Here is an 8,434-nt window from a genome sequence, read left to right as displayed (position 1 = left end):
GAGAGTCAGAGCAGAAAGTGAATCCTGCTGCAGGTCACAGGAATTCTTGTCAAACATTCACCATATAAAGATTTTAAAAATAATATTTCCCAGACTTGATCATCTGCCTTGCATTGTGTGGTAACTATAAGCTGATGGGTCTCGTACATTTATTTAATGTGGAAGTTCTTTGGGAATGGAAAGTCTTAAGGAGTTCAGGGATAACAGATGCATTTTGGAACAAGGAGTATGAACCGTGCGTGGGTTTAGTAATTCATATATTTAGTTGTCCTAGAATATTATAGTCCTATTTGTGTGTATTTGTCTTTTCTTTAATTTAGTAAATTGTATTTAGTAATTATTACACAATGACTAGACTGGTTATTCACACTGGGGCTTCACGTGACTCCTCACAACATTCCAAAAACAAAACTAGATACTGCCACAAACCAGTTGAGACATCCTTGCAGATAACATCCCCGGGGTTCATGACACATACTGGTAAGATCTGTGTCTGCCTCCTGTGGGAAATTGTACTGTCTATGAGGTGGTGGCATGGGGTTTCCATCAATTCTAACCTCCACCCCTTGAACTCAACCACAATCATTTTTGTGCGGGGCAAAGGTTTCTCCGTCGTGTTAATATCTCCTGAAACCTGGGAGAGACCGACTCCACTGGGCCGGTGAAGTTGTTCAACCGTTAACTTGCTGTCTGTCCCTTCTGTAGATTTTACTGGAGGAATAACCAAAATGTATTTCCCTCTTCTATTCCCCTCCACAATTAGTGATTGTAAATATTTACTGCAACATCGTGGGCCTTCATCCACCCAATCCCAATATTCCCACTCTGTGTCTGACTATTTGATTAATAAACATGGTCATTTGTACATGGTGGTCCCAACTCAATCTCCAGAGAAACCAACACTGTTCCTATTGAACCATCCCCAGCAAATCCCTCTGGGAAATAAATGGAGCCTCAGAATAAATGACCGTGCGAGATGCTCCAACATTCAGTGAATCAATTCTACCCCGGCCCTCTACCTTTACATACATGCAAAATCGTTGATAAGAATCATACATGAGTGGAAACAAGCACTCGGGCGGGGAGTGGTCCTGTCATTGATGAATGGGAGGCCCTGGAGTTGGGAAGGGAAGTAAGGCCTCTCCACTCACTGTCTCAAACAGCCCCTTCCTTCTCCCTAATGCAGCCTCATCCATGGTCATCTTTGGGTTCATAGCTGGAATGCCAAAAAACTGTAAAGGCGTGAGAGTCCCTTGTGGAGTCTCATTTAGGTTTAGAGTAATATTCTGTACGTAACAGGAATGAGTGACGATGCCAAGGAATGTGTTAAAACAACAATTTTATTGAATAAGGAAATTGTAATAATCATAGTGATGCAACAATTATAATTGATAATCTAAAAAGATGCAAAGGGAATGATAACTTTAGTGAAAAGGGGAGGCATTTTATATTTATTCTGATATATATAAGAAAAGGAAACTTTTTTTTAAACAAAAACAATAACCCCAAATTGTCCATTCCACAACAGGGCATTAAGTTGGTAAATCCCCCCCTTGATACATACATTCATAAAATCCTGAATAGCTTTTCATGGGGGTGGGTTCTTCGGCCAGTCACGTCAATGTCTCTTCCTCTGTATCTTCACTGGTTGAATAATCCACTCCAGCTGCAAATAAAAATCAAAAGTGCAATAGAAATAAAATTACAAACATTAGTGACAGCAGGCTGTGGGCCCACACATTCACCTCCGCTTCAATGGCCTCATGTCCAGTGGAGCCATGGTCAGGTTTCTCATCCACCAGGAAGATTTTGTCCTCACCCACAGGGGCAGCAGGAAGTACATTGCTGTTAGATAAGGACAATTGCTGAGCTTCCTCCAGCACTGCAATTGGGGCTTCCATGCTGACCCGACTCACAGTCACACCCGCCTTCTCCTGTAGATCTGAACCACCACCGAATCTACGGGCTGTGACTGCCCCCTGGGTAAAGTGTCCAGGTAACTCCCTCCCTGATACGTCACAATGTCAGAGTCTCAGACTACAGCTCAATAACTCCACAGTTCAACTTCCTTGAGATTCAGACACTTAGGGCCCGATTTTACCATCAGGTTGCGCCCGTTTTCGGGCGTGAAAATTTGGTAAAGTCAGGCGGGAGGCGAGTAGCGCGATCCGCACCCACCTCCGCGCCAGTTCCCCCTTTACCAAGGCCCAAAAATGCACGCGATTGGGACCATGCCTGAAACGGGCGCGACGGCAATTTAAATATGTGTATGTTTCTATTAATAGGATGTAGAGTTATAGGAGGCCTAAAAGGTAGGGATATGTTCGACACAACTTGTGGGGCCGAAGGGCCTGTTTTTCTATGTTTTCTATGTTTCTTCTAAATGCATTTGCTGCATTTAAATTGACTGACGCACACCCAACTTTACCGGCACTTGCCCCTTTACCGCTGCGTTCGACAATCCGGAAGCGGTGTGAAACAGACATGCTCCATAAAAGTCTGATTCAGGCGCTCCATCAGTGAGGGTTAGTGAGGAGGTAAGTGTGTAGCGTCCGACAGCTCTCTGCTGCTCATGTGTGTCCTTTTGTTGCGGCCATTTTCTTTCTCAGGCTGGTGGCGACTCTGCGAGTGTGGGGGGAGGGGTTGGGGGGGCTGTTGCTCAGCAGGTTCTCCGATGTCCAGCTTGCAGCACGGATCCGTGTCTCAGCACGGACCTCGGGTCTCGTGGTGCTGCTGGGTCCTAGTGCACTCAGCACTCTTCCAGTTGAAGGGTGGGCACAAAGCCCTTGTAAATTGCACTGCTGCAGCTTCTCAACTTTTCAAGGAGCTGTGATATTGGGGAGCATGAGGCTTGGGCAATTGAGGGGGCTGTGATTGTGGGGAGCATGTGGCTGGGGGAATTGAGGGGGCTGTGATTGTGGGGAGTGTGTGATGGGGGGAATTGGGGGGTGGGCTGTGATTTTGGGGAGTATGTGGCTGGGGGAATTGGGGGAGCTCTGATTGTGGGGAGCATGTGGCTGGGGGAATTGGGGGGTATGGACAGTAACTGTTGATAGGCTAGGGATAAGCAGCGTTCCTCAACCTCTACATGTGTTCCTCTCCATCTCCAACCACACCACCCCCGCCCCCCCCCCGCCCCACCCCCCGCCACCCTCACCCTTCAGAGTGACGAGATGGCTTTTGCGATGCAACCGGTCGATCTTGCTGTTCTTTTGGTTGCTGCTGGAGCTGAGGAGGAGGAGCTGGAGGAAGAATTGCAGCACCGGAGGCCTGGGCCTTGCCACTTGCAGTAGTAGAGGGAGACAACCCCAGAGGCAGGAGGTGGCCGCCATTGACTCAGAGGGGGGGTTGAAGGAGAAGGAGGGAGCAGAGACCCTGGCAGTTCCGTGCACAAGTGTCATTTGAATAGATGTCGGAAAGCGTGTGCCGTCGACATCTCCCACTCCGATAGGAGACAGTGCAACACCTGTGTCACCTGTTGCAGGACCTGCCACCTAGGGGCAGTGAGGGAGGGTGGGGAGTGGGAGGGGAGTTGGGGGGAGGTGGGGGTGGGGGGGTGTGGGGGAGGGTAGGGGTGGTCAGGGTGGGGGAGTTGGGGGGGTGGGGGGAGGGTGGGGGTGGTCAGGGTGTGGGGGTGGGATGGAGAGGTTGGGGGGGTGGAGGGGCGGGGGGGGTGCACCCACTCTTGGTGGCTGTCAAATTCTCGGCTGCTCTTTTATGCGACTGGCTCCTTCCTGACCCCCTGCGGAGATGTCTGTGACATTTCCCAGTCAGTTGTGCACACCTGTGTCAAGCAGGTCACAGAAGGCCTGTGTGCCCGGGCAGGGCAGCACATCAAATTCAACCTGGACCAGGCCATCAGGAAGCCCGGGGCAGGGTTTGCAGCCATTGCGGGGATGCCTAACGTTCAGGGGGCCATCGACTGCACCCACATCACCCTCAAGGCCCCCCCGGCCCCCCTATAGAAACCACAAAGATTCATCAACAGGAAGAGGTTCCACTCCCTGAATGTTCAACAAGTGTGTGACCATAATATGAACATGATGCACGTCTGCGTAAGGCACCCAGGCAGCGTGCATGACAGCTTCATTGTCAGGAGCTCTGACCTCCCTGAGGCATTTGAGGAGGAACCCAGGCTGCGGGGGTGGCTCGTGGGTGATATGGGTTACCCACTTTGGACATGGCTGATGAAGCCTGTGTGGAGGCCTGTGACTGAGGTGGAGACCCGCCATAATGAGGCCCATGTAGCCACCCACGCGATAGTGGAGAGGTACATTGGGCTCCTCAAAATGCGATTCCGGTGCCTGGGCCGCTCTGGCAGGGCCCAACAATACAGCCCTGTGATCTCATCCCGCATTGTGGTCGTGTGCTGTGCCTTGCACAACCTGGCTCTGCAGAGAGGTGACCTATTGGAGGAGGAGGATGAGGAGGATGTGAAGGCTGACCAGCTGGCTGTCGCTAGGGAGGATGACCAGCAGGAGGAGGAGGAAGAGGAGGAAGAGCACTCCTTGGAACACCACCCAGGCGCTGTAGGGTTGGCAGCTCAAATGAGGCATGCGAGGGCAGCAATGGAGTCCCTGAACACCAGGCGGTTCAGTCGCTAGGGGCTTGTGTCTGTGGGTTCCATCCCCCCCACCCCAAAATTCATTCTGTCTCCTGCAACACCGTCACACCAGAGTGGTGGGCCTGGGTACGCTGTGTTAGCGAGTTTCTTTGGCCGGCAGGAGGGTGATGATGACTCGTTCAGCACCATTGTGATGATGCCCTGGTGCAAACTAGTCTGACTTCAATCTGAGCTCCGCATACACGCTGGCATCTGGGCCCACGTCTGTGTAGTGGGTAAGGGATCTGAAACCCACTTACAGGGCCCTGGGTGGGTGGGGTCGGGGATGGGAGGGGATCGCCCGTGGGTTCTGGGGAACCAATGACTTCCTTTTCTCAGTGACACAACATTGAGGAGCCTCCTCAGCTGACATCAACTTGAAGCATCCCTCAGCGATCTTCAATGGAAGAGGATTCCTATTCGAGACAAATCTGAGACAAGTTAGTCACAGGTAATGGTGAAAAAACATTTAATAATTGCAATAACGGTCTTTAAATAATATGTTCTAACATAAAAACTTGTGAACAGAAAACGTTAAAGTGCTTAAATATCTTTCTAACTAGTGCAGCCCTTCACCTGTGCTATCTCAGTGCAACAACAACTTCCTAACCGTACGTGGCCTATCGCTACGTCTCAGTGACTCCCCGAAATGTACATTGAAGGTGGAGGGGGCCAACTGCCTTCCTCGCCCCGTTGTCTGTGATGCACGTGGTGGGTGTTCTCTGGAGGCCCTGGACCTTGAGGGCCCTGGCTGGCTTCCAGGTGTGTGGGATCTTTCCATGACACCATCTTCATCCTGCTGGCCCTGAGATGCCCCGGTGTCAGGAAGGGGGGAGTCAGAAGGTGTAGCCACAGCCACAGTCTCCTGGCTGGAAGGCCCCAGCATGGACTCAAGCCCTTCCTCCTCACTTGAGGTTCCGGTGGGTACCTAGATCACTCCATGGGATGGCGGTGCTTCCGCAGTGAGCTCCAAAAGCTCCAGCATCACCAGGCACTGCCAGTCATGGAGGATCACCTGCGTCCTACCCATGGTGGTCGAGCCCTCTGCGATGGCCACCGGGGTCCGGGGCACCTGTCAATGGCCGCAGCAAGTGCCCTTTGTAGACTGGGCCACGCTCTGCAGCCCCTCACCATGACCCTCTCTAGGGCTGACCCTCTCAATGGGCCATGTTCTCAAGGGCTGCTGCCGTAGCCCACTGTGTCTCAGCGCTGTCCCACTGGGTCTCCTGCAAGCTCTCGAGTCTCTCAGCCATGGGCCGCAGAATCTTGAGATGCCTGTTCAGTCCCTCAACTGTGGCCTGCTGTGACTCAGCCATCGCTTGGAGCCTGCTTCTCATGTTGAGGATCCCTTGCCCCAGGCTTTCCATTGCAGATGCTACGCTTGCAGGGAACCTCGCAGGACGGGCAACAGCTGATCCGCTGAAAGCTTTGGGACTCCTCCCAGCAGCCTCTCAGTTGGCCCAGTGTGGCCGTCAGCCCCTCCTGCATTCCCTGGCTCTGTTGCTGCATCTCCAGCAGCTGAGGGAGAAGTGATCTCAGAGGCCCAGCCTGTAGCCTGGAGCCAGCTGAGTCCTCGCCTCCAGCAGGCCCCCGTGTGCCAGAGGCCTCGGACATTCCCTCCTCCACCCGATGTACATCAGCAGATGTGCCGTGCTCACCAGAGAATGACCCAGAAGCCCCACAACTAACTGGACCAACCGACGTGTCAGTATCTGGGATTGTGAGTTGTGAGGTGGAAGCTGACGCCAAAACGGTGCCACACGGATGTCCCTTCACCCATATCGTCCGTGGACCCGTCCGAGCTGTCCTGAACAGGATGGGCAGGAGCTGCAGCAGGGGCCTGTAGTCCAGAAGATCCTGGGGCACCCGGTTCTGTCCCTGCAACACAGGACACAAGGTTAAATGCAAGGGAGGGAGAGGAATCCGGGATGCAAAACATGTGAATCACATTTCTCCATTGAACATAGAACCAGGCACAAAGAAAATTACATCACAGGAACAGGCACTTTGGCCCTCCAAACCTGCAGCGACCAGGCTCCCCATCTGATTTGTTACGCCCTAACCTTCCGGGGACCATATGTCTCTATTCCAATCTCATTCATGTATCTGTAAAGACGCCCCCTAATGGTCACTATTGTATTGGACTCCGTGAACTCCCCCAGCAGCGAGTTCCAGGCACCCACTACCCTCCCTGTGCAAATAAACATGCCTCATGGATCTCTTTTAAACCTTGCCCTTCGCACCCAAAGCGCATGCCCCTGAGACGTTGCCTCAAAGTGAGTGGAGGAATGACAGGTGCTGACATCTTGATGGCAGCCCGACCGTGCTGTTGCTGACAGCCCGCATCCCCCCTTCCCTTGAGAACTCCAGTGCCCACTCTTCAGAGGGGGTGAGGATCCAGAGGTTGGCTCACCACCCCCTGTTTTTGCCTTCTCATGGGTGTTATGGTCGGTCTTCTCCTGTGGAGACAGAAGGAGCCATGAAAGAAATAATGGCGTGACTCTTGCAGAGTATCAGATTGTGGCCCTTCGAGGGCAAGCACAGTGGGGCTCTTGGGGGGGGGAAAGGAAGGAGGTGCTTGGGGGACAGGAGCTGGAAGCATGCAGGGTGCTGGGGATGGGAGGATCTGGGGGAGATTTGGGGAAAGATGTAAGATGGGGTTCAGCACTCACCCTTGCTGCCCGGGTGAGGTCATTGACCTTTTTCCAGCACTGCTTCCTGTTTCGGGGGGTCAGTGCCCTGGCACTGACTGAGGTGGTGACAGCCTCCCAGGCCACATTTCCATCAGAATCCTGGGTCTGCGTCCTCCTGGGGGGAAGAGGGTGTCCTGCCTTCCCTCTGCTGCATCCAGTAGCCTGCCCAAATCGCCCTCAGAAAAACAGGGGGGGGGAGGAGGGTGCTGGTCATGCGCACATTGTCCTGTATTGCGTGCCTGTCCATTCTTGAGTTTTTTATGGAGCTGCCCCTCGTTAGGGCAGATCAGATGCAGGCAGTTTGGCAGAGCATTCCAGCAAGTAACTTACAGTTTGCTTGTTAGCATCGAGGGGAAGGCAAGTGAGAACTTGCAGGTGTGCTGATGAGGGGGTGGATCAGTGCCTCAATGATTGGGGACAGGGGAGAGAGAGGGAGGTGTCACACAGCCATCGGAGTCCGGAGGCGCCGATCGGAGCTGCAGGGTGTCGGGTGCGTTAAGCCCCATCCACAGGTTTGTGTAGTATGATTTGGACTCGCTGATATTTTTTCAGGCAGTGTGTGTATGGGGGCGCCTGAGAACGGGTCTAAAAGTCGGATCTGAAACACTCCCAGTTTCAAGTCCACCCAGTATTTAGAATCAAAATGGTAAAATAGGGCCGTTCCTGTGTGTGGTTGTCTGCAATTGCAATGCTGCCCACAAACTCCCACATGCTGCTGTTGTGACAAAGCACTTACACTGCCCTCTCTGCCTAACCCTGTTTTACTCACTTAATTCATTAAAGTTTCTTTCCTCTATTCAATTTAGCTTGTATTTTTTGGTTTTTAATATAAGTGCACGATATAGTTGGAAGTTTTGGTGTGTTATTTATTTGAAAGTTGCTCATTCCCTCCTTGTGCTGAGACACCACTTTGTGATTGTTTCCTCACAGACTCACAGTTTGTCCATTTCTAACTCTGCCCTCTCCGACCTTGTTCACGTCCTTTTCCCCTGCTCCACCCCATTCCAATCTCAGCCTTAACCTCTTTTTTTACGCATTCCACTCGAGACCTCACCCTTCTTACAATCACAGGAGACCTGCCTCTCAAACCAACACTTCCTTGAGTGTAAAATCACTGCCATTAAAATCCAGTGATGTA

This window comes from Mustelus asterias, chromosome 13 (assembly GCF_964213995.1).
Source record: "Mustelus asterias chromosome 13, sMusAst1.hap1.1, whole genome shotgun sequence".
NCBI lineage: Eukaryota > Metazoa > Chordata > Chondrichthyes > Carcharhiniformes > Triakidae > Mustelus > Mustelus asterias.
This window is presented reverse-complemented; position numbering follows the sequence as displayed.